The sequence below is a fragment of the Rattus norvegicus genome, chromosome Y (assembly GCF_021556685.1).
Source record: "Rattus norvegicus strain SHRSP/BbbUtx chromosome Y, alternate assembly SHRSP_T2T, whole genome shotgun sequence".
In the NCBI taxonomy this organism is placed as follows: domain Eukaryota; kingdom Metazoa; phylum Chordata; class Mammalia; order Rodentia; family Muridae; genus Rattus; species Rattus norvegicus.
Window position 1 is genome coordinate 60,049,525 of NC_141555.1, and position 19,632 is coordinate 60,069,156.

Here is a 19,632-nt window from a genome sequence, read left to right on the forward strand (position 1 = left end):
AGCTGCGTGTTTTTCTTCAAAGTCACCTTCCTACAAACCTTTCCCGCTTGGAAAGGACACGATTCGCCAAAGAATGTGTGGTTCAGACTGGGAAAGGCATGTTTTGGCTTACATTAAAGTCTGCTTTTTCGCCTCTAGAACCACTGACAACTAAGCTTATTGGCCAAGTAACAGTAATTCACTTTGCAAAACACTAGCTGTGTGTTTATATTCAAAGTCAACTTCCTATTTGTTTTTCCCGCTTTGAATGAACAGTTTTCGCCAAAGAATGAGAGATTCAGACTGGGAAAACCAGGTTATGTCTATATTGAAAAGTCTGCTTTTTACCCTCTAGAGCCACTTGAAACTAAGCATATTGGCCAAATAACACCATTCAATATGCAAATCACTAGCTCTGTTTTTATCTTCAAAGTCAAATTCCTACAAGCTTTTACCACTTGGATGGAACACAATTCGCCTAAGAATGTGCGAATCAGACTGCGAAAGGCATGTTTTGTCTATATAGAAAAGTATGCTTTTTACCATCTAGAACCACTTAAAATTAAGCTTATTGGCCAAGTAACAGCAATTCTCTTTGTAAACTAGCTGTGCGTTTATCTTCAAAGTCAACTTCCTACAAGCTTTACCCAATTGGAAGGAACAGAATTCTCCAAAGAATGAGAGACTTATACTGGGAAAAGTTTTTTTTTTTTTTTTGTCTATATAGAAAAGTATGCTTTTTACCATCTAGAACTTCTTAAAACTAAGCTTAATCCCCAAGTAAGAACAATTCACTTTGTAAAACACTAGCTGTGTGTTTATCTTCAAAGTCAACTTCCTCCAAACTTTTCCCGATTGGAACGAACACGATTCCTCTAACACGTTTTGTGTATGTATAAAAGTCTGCTTTTTCTCCTCTTGAACCACTGAAAACTAAGCTTATTTTTCAAGTAACAACACTTGACTTTGCAAAACACTAGCTGTGCGTTTATCTTGAAAGTCAACTTCCTACAAGCTTTACCCCCTTTGGAAAGAACAGAATTCACAAAAGAATGAGAGATTCAGACTGGGAAAGCCATGTTTGTCTATATTGAAAAGTATGCTTTTTAGCTTCAAGAACCACGTAAAAATAACCTTATTCACCTAGTAACATAAATTCCTTTACAAAACACTAGCTGTGTGTTTATCTTGAAAGTCAACTTCCTACAGGTTTTTCCCTCTTAGAACGAACAGAATTCGCCAAAGAATGAGAGACTGAGACTGGGAAAAGCTTTTTCAGTCTATATTAATAAGTCTGCTTTTTACCATCTAGAACCAGTTAAAACTAAGCTTATTGGCCAAGTAACAGCAATTCATTTTGCGAAAGACTAGCTGTGTGTTTAACTTGAAAGTCAACTTCCTATATGCTTTTCCCCCTCGGAAGGAACAGAATTCGCCAAAGAATGAGAGATTCCGACTGGGAAAACCTGGTTTTGTCAATATTGAAAAGTGTGCTTTTTACCCTCTAGAACCACTTAAAACTAAACTTATTCGCCAAGTAACAGCCATTCATTTTGCAAATCACTAGCTGTGTGTTTATCTTCAAGGCCAAGTTTTGCAAGCTCTTCCCACTTTGAAAGAACAGAATTCGCAAAAGAATGAGAGACTGAGACTCAGAAAACCTTTTTTAGTCTATATAGAAAGGTTTCCTTTATACCGTCCAGGACTACTTAAAACTAACCTTAATGGCCACGTAAGAACAATTCACTCTGTAAAAAGTAGCTGTGTTTTGATCTTCAAAGTCAACGTCCTACAAATTTTACCCGCTTGGAACGAACACGATTCGCCTAAGAATGTGTGATTCAGACTGGGAAACGCATGTTTTGTCTCTGTAGAAAAAAAAATATGCTTTTTAGCTTCTAGGACCACTTAAAACAAAGATTATTGGACAAGTAACAGCAATTCACTTTGAAAAACACTAGCTGTGTGTTTATCCTCACAGTGAACTTCCAAAAAGCTTTTCCTGCTTGGAAGGAACAGAAATCGCCAAGGAATGATAGATTCAGACTGGGAAACTATGTTTTGTCTATATTGTATAGTCTTCTTTCAACCTGGTAGAACCACTTAAAACTAAGCTTATTCGCTTAATAACAGCAATTCACTTTGCAAAACACTAGCTGTGTGTTTATCTTGAACATCAACTTCCTACAAGGTTTTCCCCCTTGGAAAGAACAGACTTCGCCTAAGAATTCTGAATCTGTGTGATTCAGACTGGGAAACGCATGTTCTGCCTATATAGAAAAGTATGCTTTTTATGGTCTACAACCACTTAAACCTAAGCTTATTCGACAAGTAATAGCAATTCACTTTGCCAAACACTAGCTGTGTGTTTATCTTCAAAGTCATTTTCCTACAAGCTTTACCCGCTTGGAACGATCAAAAAACGCCAAAGAATGAGAGATTCAGACTGGGAAATCATGTTTTGTACATATAAAAAAGTATGCTTTTTCCCCTCTAGAACCACTTAAAACTAAGCTTATTTGCTAAGTAACAGAAATTCACTTTGCAAAACACTAAATGTACGTTTATATTGAACATCAACTTCCTACAAGCTTTTCCCGCTTGGAAAGGTCAGAATTCTCCAAAGAATGAAAGATTCAGACTGGGAAAACCATGTTTTGTCGATATTGAAAAGTGTGCTTTTTACCCTCTAGAACCACTTAAAACTAATCTTATTCACCAAATAACAGCCATTCACTTTGCAAATCCCTAGCTGTGTGTTTATCTTCAACGTCATTTTCCTGCAAGCTTTTCTCGTATGGAACGAACAGAATTCGCCAAAGAATGAGAGATTGAGACGGGGAAAAGCTTTTTCAGTCTATATAGAAAAGTATGCTTTTTACCTTGTAGGACCACTTAAAACTGAGCTTATTGGCCAAGTAACAGCAATTCACTTTGCAAAACACTAGCTGTGTGTTTATCTTCAAAGTCAACTTCCTCCAAACTTTTCCCGATTGGAAAGAACACGATTCCTCTACGAATGTGTGATTCAGACTGGGAAAAACACGTTTTGTGTATATGTAAAAGTCTGCTTTTTCTCCTCTTGAACCATTGAAAACTAAGCTTATTTTCCAAGTTACAGCACTTCACTTTGCAAAACACTAGCTGTGCGTTTATCTTGAAAGTCAACTTCCTACTAGTTTTACCCCCTTGGAAAGAACAGAGTTCGCCAAAGAATGAGAGATTCAGACTGGCAAACCCATGTTTGACTATATTGAAAAGTCTGCTTTTTAGCCTGTAGAACCACTTAAAAATAAGCTTATTCGCCGAATAACAGAAATTCTCTTTGCAAAACACAAGCTGTGTGTTTAACTTGAAAGTCAACTTCCTACAAGCTTTTCCCGCTAGGAACGAACAGAATTCGCCAAAGAATGTTTGATTCAGACTGGGAAAACCTTGTTTTGTCTATCTTGAAAAGTCTGCTTTTTACTCTCAGGAACCACTTAAAACTAATCTTATTCACCAAGTAACACCTTTCCCTTTGCAAATCACTAGCTGTGTGTTTATCTTCAAAGTCATGTTCCTACAAGCTTTTCCCGCTTCGAAGGAACAGAATTCGCCTGAGAATGTGTGAGTCAGACAGGGAAACGCACTTTTTTTCTATATAGAAAAGTCTGCTTTTTATCTTCTAGGACCATTTAAAACAAAGCTTATAGGCCAAGTAACAGCAATTCAATTTGCAAATCACTAATTGTGTGTTTATCTTCAAAGTTAAGTTCCTACTAGCTTTTCCTGCTTGGTTGGAACAGAATTCACCAAAGAATGAGAGATTGAGACTGGGAAAACCTTCTTTAGTCTATATAGAATAGAATGCTTTTTACCATCTAGAACTACTTAAAACTAAGCTTAATCGCCAAGTAAGAACAATTCGCTTTGCAAAACACTCACTGGGTGTTTATCTTCAAAGTCAACTTCCTACAAGCTTTTCCTGCTGGAAGGAACAGAATTCTCCAAGGAATGTTCGATTCAGACTGGGAAACCCATGTTTTGTCAATATTGAAAAGTGTCCTTTTTACCCTCTAGAACCACTTAAAACTAAGCTTATTCGCCAAGTAACAGCCATTCACTTTGCAAATCAGTAGCTTTGTGTTCAGCTTCAAAGTCAAGTTCCTACAAGCTTTTCCCGCTTGGAAGGAACAGAATTCGCCAAAGAATAAGATATTGAGACTGGGAAAAGCTTTTTTACTCTATATAAAAAAGTACGCTTTTTATCATCTAGAATTACGTAAAACTAAGCTTAATCGCCTAGTAAGGACAATTCAGTTTTTAAAACATTAGATGTGTTTTTATGTTCAAAGCCAACTTCCTACAAACTTTTTCCGCTTGAAACAAGCACGATTCGCCTAAGAATGTGTGATTCAGACTGGGAAAAGCATGTTTTGTCTATATAGAAAAGTATGCTTTTTACCTTCTAGGACCACTCAATAATTAGCTTAATCGCCAAGTAAGAACGATTCACTTTGTAAAACACTATCTGTGTGTTTATCTTCAAAGTCACCTTCCTACAAACCTTCCCCTCTTGGAACGGACACGATTCGCCAAAGAATGTGTGGTTCAGACTGGGAAAGGCATGTTTTGGCTTACATTAAAGTCTGCTTTTTCGCCTCTAGAACCACTGACAACTAAGCTTATTGGCCAAGTAACAGTAATTCACTTTGCAAAACACTAGCTGTGTGTTTATATTCAAAGTCAACTTCCTATTTGTTTTTCCCGCTTTGAATGAACAGTTTTCGCCAAAGAATGAGAGATTCAGCCTGGGAAAACCAGAGTATGTCTATATTGAAAAGTCTGCTTTTACCCTCTAGAGCCACTTGAAACTAAGCATATTGGCAAAATAACACCATTCAATATGCAAATCACTAGCTCTGTGTTTATCTTCAAAGTCAAATTCCTACAAGCTTTTACCACTTGGATGGAACACAATTCGCCTAAGAATGTGCGATTCAGACTGCGAAAGGCATGTTTTGTCTATATAGAAAAGTATGCTTTTTACCCTCTAGAACCACTTAAAATTAAGCTTATTGGCCAAGTAACAGCAATTCACTTTGCAAAACACTAGCTGTGCGTTTATCTTCAAAGTCAACTTCCTACAAGCTTTACCCAATGGGAAGGAACAGAATTCGCCAAAGAATGAAAGATTAAGAATGGGAAACCCATGTTTTGGCTATATTGAAATCCTGCTTCTTACCCTCTAGAACCACTTAAAACTAAGCTTATTCGCCTAGTAACAGCAATTCCCTTTGCAAAACACTAGCTGTGTGTTTATCTTCAATGTCAAGTTCCTACAAGCTTTACCCGCTTGGAACGAACAGAATTCGCCAAAGAGTGAGAGATTGAGACTGGGAAAAGCTTTTTTAGACTATATAGATAAGTCTGCTTTTTACCATCTAGAACTACTTAAAATTAAGCTTAGTCTCCAAGTAAGAACAATTCACTTTGTAAAACACCAGCTGTGGGTTTATATTCAAAGTCAACTTCCTACAAACATTTTCCGCTTGGACCAAACACGATTCGCCTAAGAATGTGTGATTCAGTCTTGGAAATGCATGTTTTGTCTATATAGAAAAGTATGCTTTTTGCCTTCTAGGACCACTGAATACTAAGCTTAATCGTCACGTAAGTACGATTCACTTTGTAAAACACTAGCTGCGTGTTTTTCTTCAAAGTCACCTTCCTACAAACCTTTCCCGCTTGGAACGGACACGATTCGCCAAAGAATGTGTGGTTCAGACTGGGAAAGGCATGTTTTGGCTTACATTAAAGTCTGCTTTTTCGCCTCTAGAACCACTGACAACTAAGCTTATTGGCCAAGTAACAGTAATTCACTTTGCAAAACACTAGCTGTGTGTTTATATTCAAAGTCAACTTCCTATTTGTTTTTCCCGCTTTGAATGAACAGTTTTCGCCAAAGAATGAGAGATTCAGACTGCGAAAGGCATGTTTTATCTATATAGAAAAGTCTGCTTTTTACCCTCTAGAGCCACTTGAAACTAAGCATATTGGCCAAATAACACCATTCAATATGCAAATCACTAGCTCTGTTTTTATCTTCAAAGTCAAATTCCTACAAGCTTTTACCACTTGGATGGAACACAATTCGCCTAAGAATGTGCGAATCAGACTGCGAAAGGCATGTTTTGTCTATATAGAAAAGTATGCTTTTTACCATCTAGAACCACTTAAAATTAAGCTTATTGGCCAAGTAACAGCAATTCTCTTTGTAAACTAGCTGTGCGTTTATCTTCAAAGTCAACTTCCTACAAGCTTTACCCAATGGGAAGGAACAGAATTCGCCAAAGAATGAAAGATTAAGAATGGGAAACCCATGTTTTGGCTATATTGAAATCCTGCTTCTTACCCTCTAGAACCACTTAAAACTAAGCTTATTCGCCTAGTAACAGCAATTCCCTTTGCAAAACACTAGCTGTGTGTTTATCTTCAATGTCAAGTTCCTACAAGCTTTACCCGCTTGGAACGAACAGAATTCGCCAAAGAGTGAGAGATTGAGACTGGGAAAAGCTTTTTTAGACTATATAGATAAGTCTGCTTTTTACCATCTAGAACTACTTAAAATTAAGCTTAGTCTCCAAGTAAGAACAATTCACTTTGTAAAACACCAGCTGTGGGTTTATATTCAAAGTCAACTTCCTACAAACATTTTCCGCTTGGACCAAACACGATTCGCCTAAGAATGTGTGATTCAGTCTTGGAAATGCATGTTTTGTCTATATAGAAAAGTATGCTTTTTGCCTTCTAGGACCACTGAATACTAAGCTTAATCGTCACGTAAGTACGATTCACTTTGTAAAACACTAGCTGCGTGTTTTTCTTCAAAGTCACCTTCCTACAAACCTTTCCCGCTTGGAACGGACACGATTCGCCAAAGAATGTGTGGTTCAGACTGGGAAAGGCATGTTTTGGCTTACATTAAAGTCTGCTTTTTCGCCTCTAGAACCACTGACAACTAAGCTTATTGGCCAAGTAACAGTAATTCACTTTGCAAAACACTAGCTGTGTGTTTATATTCAAAGTCAACTTCCTATTTGTTTTTCCCGCTTTGAATGAACAGTTTTCGCCAAAGAATGAGAGATTCAGACTGGGAAAACCAGGTTATGTCTATATTGAAAAGTCTGCTTTTTACCCTCTAGAGCCACTTGAAACTAAGCATATTGGCCAAATAACACCATTCAATATGCAAATCACTAGCTCTGTTTTTATCTTCAAAGTCAAATTCCTACAAGCTTTTACCACTTGGATGGAACACAATTCGCCTAAGAATGTGCGAATCAGACTGCGAAAGGCATGTTTTGTCTATATAGAAAAGTATGCTTTTTACCATCTAGAACCACTTAAAATTAAGCTTATTGGCCAAGTAACAGCAATTCTCTTTGTAAACTAGCTGTGCGTTTATCTTCAAAGTCAACTTCCTACAAGCTTTACCCAATTGGAAGGAACAGAATTCTCCAAAGAATGAGAGACTTATACTGGGAAAAGTTTTTTTTTTTTTGTCTATATAGAAAAGTATGCTTTTTACCATCTAGAACTTCTTAAAACTAAGCTTAATCCCCAAGTAAGAACAATTCACTTTGTAAAACACTAGCTGTGTGTATATCTTCAAAGTCAACTTCCTCCAAACTTTTGCCGATTGGAACGAACACGATTCCTCTAACACGTTTTGTGTATGTATAAAAGTCTGCTTTTTCTCCTCTTGAACCACTGAAAACTAAGCTTATTTTTCAAGTAACAACACTTGACTTTGCAAAACACTAGCTGTGCGTTTATCTTGAAAGTCAACTTCCTACAAGCTTTACCCCTTTGGAAAGAACAGAATTCACCAAAGAATGAGAGATTCAGACTGGGAAAGCCATGTTTGTCTATATTGAAAAGTATGCTTTTTAGCTTCAAGAACCACGTAAAAATAACCTTATTCACCTAGTAACATAAATTCCTTTACAAAACACTAGCTGTGTGTTTATCTTGAAAGTCAACTTCCTACAGGTTTTTCCCTCTTAGAACGAACAGAATTCGCCAAAGAATGAGAGACTGAGACTGGGAAAAGCTTTTTCAGTCTATATTAATAAGTCTGCTTTTTACCATCTAGAACCAGTTAAAACTAAGCTTATTGGCCAAGTAACAGCAATTCATTTTGCGAAAGACTAGCTGTGTGTTTAACTTGAAAGTCAACTTCCTATATGCTTTTCCCCCTTGGAAGGAACAGAATTCGCCAAAGAATGAGAGATTCCGACTGGGAAAACCTGGTTTTGTCAATATTGAAAAGTGTGCTTTTTACCCTCTAGAACCACTTAAAACTAAACTTATTCGCCAAGTAACAGCCATTCATTTTGCAAATCACTAGCTGTGTGTTTATCTTCAAGGCCAAGTTTTGCAAGCTCTTCCCACTTTGAAAGAACAGAATTCGCAAAAGAATGAGAGACTGAGACTCAGAAAACCTTTTTTAGTCTATATAGAAAGGTTTCCTTTATACCGTCCAGGACTACTTAAAACTAACCTTAATGGCCACGTAAGAACAATTCACTCTGTAAAAAGTAGCTGTGTTTTGATCTTCAAAGTCAACGTCCTACAAATTTTACCCGCTTGGAACGAACACGATTCGCCTAAGAATGTGTGATTCAGACTGGGAAACGCATGTTTTGTCTCTGTAGAAAAAAAAATATGCTTTTTAGCTTCTAGGACCACTTAAAACAAAGATTATTGGACAAGTAACAGCAATTCACTTTGAAAAACACTAGCTGTGTGTTTATCCTCACAGTGAACTTCCAAAAAGCTTTTCCTGCTTGGAAGGAACAGAAATCGCCAAGGAATGATAGATTCAGACTGGGAAACTATGTTTTGTCTATATTGTATAGTCTTCTTTCAACCTGGTAGAACCACTTAAAACTAAGCTTATTCGCTTAATAACAGCAATTCACTTTGCAAAACACTAGCTGTGTGTTTATCTTGAACATCAACTTCCTACAAGGTTTTCCCCCTTGGAAAGAACAGACTTCGCCTAAGAATTCTGAATCTGTGTGATTCAGACTGGGAAACGCATGTTCTGCCTATATAGAAAAGTATGCTTTTTATGGTCTACAACCACTTAAACCTAAGCTTATTCGACAAGTAATAGCAATTCACTTTGCCAAACACTAGCTGTGTGTTTATCTTCAAAGTCATTTTCCTACAAGCTTTACCCGCTTGGAACGATCAAAAAACGCCAAAGAATGAGAGATTCAGACTGGGAAATCATGTTTTGTACATATAAAAAAGTATGCTTTTTCCCCTCTAGAACCACTTAAAACTAAGCTTATTTGCTAAGTAACAGAAATTCACTTTGCAAAACACTAAATGTACGTTTATATTGAACATCAACTTCCTACAAGCTTTTCCCGCTTGGAAAGGTCAGAATTCTCCAAAGAATGAAAGATTCAGACTGGGAAAACCATGTTTTGTCGATATTGAAAAGTGTGCTTTTTACCCTCTAGAACCACTTAAAACTAATCTTATTCACCAAATAACAGCCATTCACTTTGCAAATCCCTAGCTGTGTGTTTATCTTCAACGTCATTTTCCTGCAAGCTTTTCTCGTATGGAACGAACAGAATTCGCCAAAGAATGAGAGATTGAGACGGGGAAAAGCTTTTTCAGTCTATATAGAAAAGTATGCTTTTTACCTTGTAGGACCACTTAAAACTGAGCTTATTGGCCAAGTAACAGCAATTCACTTTGCAAAACACTAGCTGTGTGTTTATCTTCAAAGTCAACTTCCTCCAAACTTTTCCCGATTGGAAAGAACACGATTCCTCTACGAATGTGTGATTCAGACTGGGAAAAACACGTTTTGTGTATATGTAAAAGTCTGCTTTTTCTCCTCTTGAACCATTGAAAACTAAGCTTATTTTCCAAGTTACAGCACTTCACTTTGCAAAACACTAGCTGTGCGTTTATCTTGAAAGTCAACTTCCTACTAGTTTTACCCCCTTGGAAAGAACAGAGTTCGCCAAAGAATGAGAGATTCAGACTGGCAAACCCATGTTTGACTATATTGAAAAGTCTGCTTTTTAGCCTGTAGAACCACTTAAAAATAAGCTTATTCGCCGAATAACAGAAATTCTCTTTGCAAAACACAAGCTGTGTGTTTAACTTGAAAGTCAACTTCCTACAAGCTTTTCCCGCTAGGAACGAACAGAATTCGCCAAAGAATGTTTGATTCAGACTGGGAAAACCTTGTTTTGTCTATCTTGAAAAGTCTGCTTTTTACTCTCAGGAACCACTTAAAACTAATCTTATTCACCAAGTAACACCTTTCCCTTTGCAAATCACTAGCTGTGTGTTTATCTTCAAAGTCATGTTCCTACAAGCTTTTCCCGCTTCGAAGGAACAGAATTCGCCTGAGAATGTGTGAGTCAGACAGGGAAACGCACTTTTTTTCTATATAGAAAAGTCTGCTTTTTATCTTCTAGGACCATTTAAAACAAAGCTTATAGGCCAAGTAACAGCAATTCAATTTGCAAATCACTAATTGTGTGTTTATCTTCAAAGTTAACTTCCTACTAGCTTTTCCTGCTTGGTTGGAACAGAATTCACCAAAGAATGAGAGATTGAGACTGGGAAAACCTTTTTTAGTCTATATAGAATAGAATGCTTTTTACCATCTAGAACTACTTAAAACTAAGCTTAATCGCCAAGTAAGAACAATTCGCTTTGCAAAACACTCACTGGGTGTTTATCTTCAAAGTCAACTTCCTACAAGCTTTTCCTGCTGGAAGGAACAGAATTCTCCAAGGAATGTTCGATTCAGACTGGGAAACCCATGTTTTGTCAATATTGAAAAGTGTCCTTTTTACCCTCTAGAACCACTTAAAACTAAGCTTATCCGCCAAGTAACAGCCATTCACTTTGCAAATCAGTAGCTTTGTGTTCAGCTTCAAAGTCAAGTTCCTACAAGCTTTTCCCGCTTGGAAGGAACAGAATTCGCCAAAGAATAAGATATTGAGACTGGGAAAAGCTTTTTTACTCTATATAAAAAAGTACGCTTTTTATCATCTAGAATTACGTAAAACTAAGCTTAATCGCCAAGTAAGGACAATTCAGTTTTTAAAACATTAGATGTGTTTTTATGTTCAAAGCCAACTTCCTACAAACTTTTTCCGCTTGAAACAAGCACGATTCGCCTAAGAATGTGTGATTCAGACTGGGAAAAGCATGTTTTGTCTATATAGAAAAGTATGCTTTTTACCTTCTAGGACCACTCAATAATTAGCTTAATCGCCAAGTAAGAACGATTCACTTTGTTAAACACTATCTGTGTGTTAATCTTCAAAGTCACCTTCCTACAAACCTTCCCCTCTTGGAACGGACACGATTCGCCAAAGAATGTGTGGTTCAGACTGGGAAAGGCATGTTTTGGCTTACATTAAAGTCTGCTTTTTCGCCTCTAGAACCACTGACAACTAAGCTTATTGGCCAAGTAACAGTAATTCACTTTGCAAAACACTAGCTGTGTGTTTATATTCAAAGTCAACTTCCTATTTGTTTTTCCCGCTTTGAATGAACAGTTTTCGCCAAAGAATGAGAGATTCAGCCTGGGAAAACCAGAGTATGTCTATATTGAAAAGTCTGCTTTTACCCTCTAGAGCCACTTGAAACTAAGCATATTGGCAAAATAACACCATTCAATATGCAAATCACTAGCTCTGTGTTTATCTTCAAAGTCAAATTCCTACAAGCTTTTACCACTTGGATGGAACACAATTCGCCTAAGAATGTGCGAATCAGACTGCGAAAGGCATGTTTTGTCTATATAGAAAAGTATGCTTTTTACCCTCTAGAACCACTTAAAATTAAGCTTATTGGCCAAGTAACAGCAATTCACTTTGCAAAACACTAGCTGTGCGTTTATCTTCAAAGTCAACTTCCTACAAGCTTTACCCAATGGGAAGGAACAGAATTCGCCAAAGAATGAAAGATTAAGAATGGGAAACCCATGTTTTGGCTATATTGAAATCCTGCTTCTTACCCTCTAGAACCACTTAAAACTAAGCTTATTCGCCTAGTAACAGCAATTCCCTTTGCAAAACACTAGCTGTGTGTTTATCTTCAATGTCAAGTTCCTACAAGCTTTACCCGCTTGGAACGAACAGAATTCGCCAAAGAGTGAGAGATTGAGACTGGGAAAAGCTTTTTTAGACTATATAGATAAGTCTGCTTTTTACCATCTAGAACTACTTAAAATTAAGCTTAGTCTCCAAGTAAGAACAATTTACTTTGTAAAACACCAGCTGTGGGTTTATATTCAAAGTCAACTTCCTACAAACATTTTCCGCTTGGACCAAACACGATTCGCCTAAGAATGTGTGATTCAGTCTTGGAAATGCATGTTTTGTCTATATAGAAAAGTATGCTTTTTGCCTTCTAGGACCACTGAATACTAAGCTTAATCGTCACGTAAGTACGATTCACTTTGTAAAACACTAGCTGCGTGTTTTTCTTCAAAGTCACCTTCCTACAAACCTTTCCCGCTTGGAACGGACACGATTCGCCAAAGAATGTGTGGTTCAGACTGGGAAAGGCATGTTTTGGCTTACATTAAAGTCTGCTTTTTCGCCTCTAGAACCACTGACAACTAAGCTTATTGGCCAAGTAACAGTAATTCACTTTGCAAAACACTAGCTGTGTGTTTATATTCAAAGTCAACTTCCTATTTGTTTTTCCCGCTTTGAATGAACAGTTTTCGCCAAAGAATGAGAGATTCAGACTGGGAAAACCAGGTTATGTCTATATTGAAAAGTCTGCTTTTTACCCTCTAGAGCCACTTGAAACTAAGCATATTGGCCAAATAACACCATTCAATATGCAAATCACTAGCTCTGTTTTTATCTTCAAAGTCAAATTCCTACAAGCTTTTACCACTTGGATGGAACACAATTCGCCTAAGAATGTGCGAATCAGACTGCGAAAGGCATGTTTTGTCTATATAGAAAAGTATGCTTTTTACCATCTAGAACCACTTAAAATTAAGCTTATTGGCCAAGTAACAGCAATTCTCTTTGTAAACTAGCTGTGCGTTTATCTTCAAAGTCAACTTCCTACAAGCTTTACCCAATTGGAAGGAACAGAATTCTCCAAAGAATGAGAGACTTATACTGGGAAAAGTTTTTTTTTTTTGTCTATATAGAAAAGTATGCTTTTTACCATCTAGAACTTCTTAAAACTAAGCTTAATCCCCAAGTAAGAACAATTCACTTTGTAAAACACTATCTGTGTGTTTATCTTCAAAGTCAACTTCCTGCAAACTTTTCCCGCTTGGAACGAACATGATTAGCCAAAGAATGAGAGATACTGACTGGGAAAACCAGGTAATGTCTATATTGAAAAGTCTGCTTTTTACCCTCTAGAGCCACTTAAAACTAAGCATATTCACCAAATAACATGATTCAATTTGCAAATCAATAGGTCTCTGTTTATCTTCAAAGTCAAATTCCTACAAGCTTTTCCCACTTGGATGGAACAGAGTTCACCGAACAATGTTTGATTCAGACTGCGAAAGGCATGATTTGTCTATATAGAAAAGTATGCTTTTTAACCCTCTAGAACCACTTAAAATTAAGCTTATTGGCCACGTAACAGCAATTCACTTTGCAAAACACTAGCTGTGCGTTTATCTACAAAGTCAACTTCCTACAAGCTTTACCCAATTGGAAGGAACAGAATTCGCCAAAGAATGAAAGATTAAGAATGGGAAACCCATGTTTTGGCTATATTGAAATCCTGCTTCTTACCCTCTAGAACCACTTAAAACTAAGCTTATTCGCCTAGTAACAGCAATTCCCTTTGCAAAACACTAGCTGTGTGTTTATCTTCAATGTCAAGTTCCTACAAGCTTTACCCGCTTGGAACGAACAGAATTCGCCAAAGAGTGAGAGATTGAGACTGGGAAAAGCTTTTTTAGACTATATAGATAAGTCTGCTTTTTACCATCTAGAACTACTTAAAACTAAGCTTAGTCTCCAAGTAAGAACAATTCACTTTGTAAAACACTAGCTGTGGGTTTATATTCAAAGTCAACTTCCTACAAACATTTTCCGCTTGGACCAAACACGATTCGCCTAAGAATGTGTGATTCAGTCTTGGAAATGCATGTTTTGTCTATATAGAAAAGTATGCTTTTTGCCTTCTAGGACCACTGAATACTAAGCTTAATCGTCACGTAAGAACGATTCACTTTGTAAAACACTAGCTGCGTGTTTTTCTTCAAAGTCACCTTCCTACAAACCTTTCCCGCTTGGAACGGACACGATTCGCCAAAGAATGTGTGGTTCAGACTGGGAAAGGCATGTTTTGGCTTACATTAAAGTCTGCTTTTTCGCCTCTAGAACCACTGACAACTAAGCTTATTGGCCAAGTAACAGTAATTCACTTTGCAAAACACTAGCTGTGTGTTTATATTCAAAGTCAACTTCCTATTTGTTTTTCCCGCTTTGAATGAACAGTTTTCGCCAAAGAATGAGAGATTCAGACTGGGAAAACCAGGTTATGTCTATATTGAAAAGTCTGCTTTTTACCCTCTAGAGCCACTTGAAACTAAGCATATTGGCCAAATAACACCATTCAATATGCAAATCACTAGCTCTGTTTTTATCTTCAAAGTCAAATTCCTACAAGCTTTTACCACTTGGATGGAACACAATTCGCCTAAGAATGTGCGAATCAGACTGCGAAAGGCATGTTTTGTCTATATAGAAAAGTATGCTTTTTACCATCTAGAACCACTTAAAATTAAGCTTATTGGCCAAGTAACAGCAATTCTCTTTGTAAACTAGCTGTGCGTTTATCTTCAAAGTCAACTTCCTACAAGCTTTACCCAATTGGAAGGAACAGAATTCTCCAAAGAATGAGAGACTTATACTGGGAAAAGTTTTTTTTTTTTTTGTCTATATAGAAAAGTATGCTTTTTACCATCTAGAACTTCTTAAAACTAAGCTTAATCCCCAAGTAAGAACAATTCACTTTGTAAAACACTAGCTGTGTGTTTATCTTCAAAGTCAACTTCCTCCAAACTTTTCCCGATTGGAACGAACACGATTCCTCTAACACGTTTTGTGTATGTATAAAAGTCTGCTTTTTCTCCTCTTGAACCACTGAAAACTAAGCTTATTTTTCAAGTAACAACACTTGACTTTGCAAAACACTAGCTGTGCGTTTATCTTGAAAGTCAACTTCCTACAAGCTTTACCCCCTTTGGAAAGAACAGAATTCACAAAAGAATGAGAGATTCAGACTGGGAAAGCCATGTTTGTCTATATTGAAAAGTATGCTTTTTAGCTTCAAGAACCACGTAAAAATAACCTTATTCACCTAGTAACATAAATTCCTTTACAAAACACTAGCTGTGTGTTTATCTTGAAAGTCAACTTCCTACAGGTTTTTCCCTCTTAGAACGAACAGAATTCGCCAAAGAATGAGAGACTGAGACTGGGAAAAGCTTTTTCAGTCTATATTAATAAGTCTGCTTTTTACCATCTAGAACCAGTTAAAACTAAGCTTATTGGCCAAGTAACAGCAATTCATTTTGCGAAAGACTAGCTGTGTGTTTAACTTGAAAGTCAACTTCCTATATGCTTTTCCCCCTCGGAAGGAACAGAATTCACCAAAGAATGAGAGATTCCGACTGGGAAAACCTGGTTTTGTCAATATTGAAAAGTGTGCTTTTTACCCTCTAGAACCACTTAAAACTAAACTTATTCGCCAAGTAACAGCCATTCATTTTGCAAATCACTAGCTGTGTGTTTATCTTCAAGGCCAAGTTTTGCAAGCTCTTCCCACTTTGAAAGAACAGAATTCGCAAAAGAATGAGAGACTGAGACTCAGAAAACCTTTTTTAGTCTATATAGAAAGGTTTCCTTTATACCGTCCAGGACTACTTAAAACTAACCTTAATGGCCACGTAAGAACAATTCACTCTGTAAAAAGTAGCTGTGTTTTGATCTTCAAAGTCAACGTCCTACAAATTTTACCCGCTTGGAACGAACACGATTCGCCTAAGAATGTGTGATTCAGACTGGGAAACGCATGTTTTGTCTCTGTAGAAAAAAAAATATGCTTTTTAGCTTCTAGGACCACTTAAAACAAAGATTATTGGACAAGTAACAGCAATTCACTTTGAAAAACACTAGCTGTGTGTTTATCCTCACAGTGAACTTCCAAAAAGCTTTTCCTGCTTGGAAGGAACAGAAATCGCCAAGGAATGATAGATTCAGACTGGGAAACTATGTTTTGTCTATATTGTATAGTCTTCTTTCAACCTGGTAGAACCACTTAAAACTAAGCTTATTCGCTTAATAACAGCAATTCACTTTGCAAAACACTAGCTGTGTGTTTATCTTGAACATCAACTTCCTACAAGGTTTTCCCCCTTGGAAAGAACAGACTTCGCCTAAGAATTCTGAATCTGTGTGATTCAGACTGGGAAACGCATGTTCTGCCTATATAGAAAAGTATGCTTTTTATGGTCTACAACCACTTAAACCTAAGCTTATTCGACAAGTAATAGCAATTCACTTTGCCAAACACTAGCTGTGTGTTTATCTTCAAAGTCATTTTCCTACAAGCTTTACCCGCTTGGAACGATCAAAAAACGCCAAAGAATGAGAGATTCAGACTGGGAAATCATGTTTTGTACATATAAAAAAGTATGCTTTTTCCCCTCTAGAACCACTTAAAACTAAGCTTATTTGCTAAGTAACAGAAATTCACTTTGCAAAACACTAAATGTATGTTTATATTGAACATCAACTTCCTACAAGCTTTTCCCGCTTGGAAAGGTCAGAATTCTCCAAAGAATGAAAGATTCAGACTGGGAAAACCATGTTTTGTCGATATTGAAAAGTGTGCTTTTTACCCTCTAGAACCACTTAAAACTAATCTTATTCACCAAATAACAGCCATTCACTTTGCAAATCCCTAGCTGTGTGTTTATCTTCAACGTCATTTTCCTGCAAGCTTTTCTCGTATGGAACGAACAGAATTCGCCAAAGAATGAGAGATTGAGACGGGGAAAAGCTTTTTCAGTCTATATAGAAAAGTATGCTTTTTACCTTGTAGGACCACTTAAAACTGAGCTTATTGGCCAAGTAACAGCAATTCACTTTGCAAAACACTAGCTGTGTGTTTATCTTCAAAGTCAACTTCCTCCAAACTTTTCCCGATTGGAAAGAACACGATTCCTCTACGAATGTGTGATTCAGACTGGGAAAAACACGTTTTGTGTATATGTAAAAGTCTGCTTTTTCTCCTCTTGAACCATTGAAAACTAAGCTTATTTTCCAAGTTACAGCACTTCACTTTGCAAAACACTAGCTGTGCGTTTATCTTGAAAGTCAACTTCCTACTAGTTTTACCCCCTTGGAAAGAACAGAGTTCGCCAAAGAATGAGAGATTCAGACTGGCAAACCCATGTTTGACTATATTGAAAAGTCTGCTTTTTAGCCTGTAGAACCACTTAAAAATAAGCTTATTCGCCGAATAACAGAAATTCTCTTTGCAAAACACAAGCTGTGTGTTTAACTTGAAAGTCAACTTCCTACAAGCTTTTCCCGCTAGGAACGAACAGAATTCGCCAAAGAATGTTTGATTCAGACTGGGAAAACCTTGTTTTGTCTATCTTGAAAAGTCTGCTTTTTACTCTCAGGAACCACTTAAAACTAATCTTATTCACCAAGTAACACCTTTCCCTTTGCAAATCACTAGCTGTGTGTTTATCTTCAAAGTCATGTTCCTACAAGCTTTTCCCGCTTCGAAGGAACAGAATTCGCCTGAGAATGTGTGAGTCAGACAGGGAAACGCACTTTTTTTCTATATAGAAAAGTCTGCTTTTTATCTTCTAGGACCATTTAAAACAAAGCTTATAGGCCAAGTAACAGCAATTCAATTTGCAAATCACTAATTGTGTGTTTATCTTCAAAGTTAAGTTCCTACTAGCTTTTCCTGCTTGGTTGGAACAGAATTCACCAAAGAATGAGAGATTGAGACTGGGAAAACCTTTTTTAGTCTATATAGAATAGAATGCTTTTTACCATCTAGAACTACTTAAAACTAAGCTTAATCGCCAAGTAAGAACAATTCGCTTTGCAAAACACTCACTGGGTGTTTATCTTCAAAGTCAACTTCCTACAAGCTTTTTCTGCTGGAAGGAACAGAATTCTCCAAGGAATGTTCGATTCAGACTGGGAAACCCATGTTTTGTCAATATTGAAAAGTGTCCTTTTTACCCTCTAGAACCACTTAAAACTAAGCTTATCCGCCAAGTAACAGCCATTCACTTTGCAAATCAGTAGCTTTGTGTTCAGCTTCAAAGTCAAGTTCCTACAAGCTTTTCCCGCTTGGAAGGAACAGAATTCGCCAAAGAATAAGATATTGAGACTGGGAAAAGCTTTTTTACTCTATATAAAAAAGTACGCTTTTTATCATCTAGAATTACGTAAAACTAAGCTTAATCGCCAAGTAAGGACAATTCAGTTTTTAAAACATTAGATGTGTTTTTATGTTCAAAGCCAACTTCCTACAAACTTTTTCCGCTTGAAACAAGCACGATTCGCCTAAGAATGTGTGATTCAGACTGGGAAAAGCATGTTTTGTCTATATAGAAAAGTATGCTTTTTACCTTCTAGGACCACTCAATAATTAGCTTAATCGCCAAGTAAGAACGATTCACTTTGTAAAACACTATCTGTGTGTTTATCTTCAAAGTCACCTTCCTACAAACCTTCCCCTCTTGGAACGGACACGATTCGCCAAAGAATGTGTGGTTCAGACTGGGAAAGGCATGTTTTGGCTTACATTAAAGTCTGCTTTTTCGCCTCTAGAACCACTGACAACTAAGCTTATTGGCCAAGTAACAGTAATTCACTTTGCAAAACACTAGCTGTGTGTTTATATTCAAAGTCAACTTCCTATTTGTTTTTCCCGCTTTGAATGAACAGTTTTCGCCAAAGAATGAGAGATTCAGCCTGGGAAAACCAGAGTATGTCTATATTGAAAAGTCTGCTTTTACCCTCTAGAGCCACTTGAAACTAAGCATATTGGCAAAATAACACCATTCAATATGCAAATCACTAGCTCTGTGTTTATCTTCAAAGTCAAATTCCTACAAGCTTTTACCACTTGGATGGAACACAATTCGCCTAAGAATGTGCGAATCAGACTGCGAAAGGCATGTTTTGTCTATATAGAAAAGTATGCTTTTTACCCTCTAGAACCACTTAAAATTAAGCTTATTGGCCAAGTAACAGCAATTCACTTTGCAAAACACTAGCTGTGCGTTTATCTTCAAAGTCAACTTCCTACAAGCTTTACCCAATGGGAAGGAACAGAATTCGCCAAAGAATGAAAGATTAAGAATGGGAAACCCATGTTTTGGCTATATTGAAATCCTGCTTCTTACCCTCTAGAACCACTTAAAACTAAGCTTATTCGCCTAGTAACAGCAATTCCCTTTGCAAAACACTAGCTGTGTGTTTATCTTCAATGTCAAGTTCCTACAAGCTTTACCCGCTTGGAACGAACAGAATTCGCCAAAGAGTGAGAGATTGAGACTGGGAAAAGCTTTTTTAGACTATA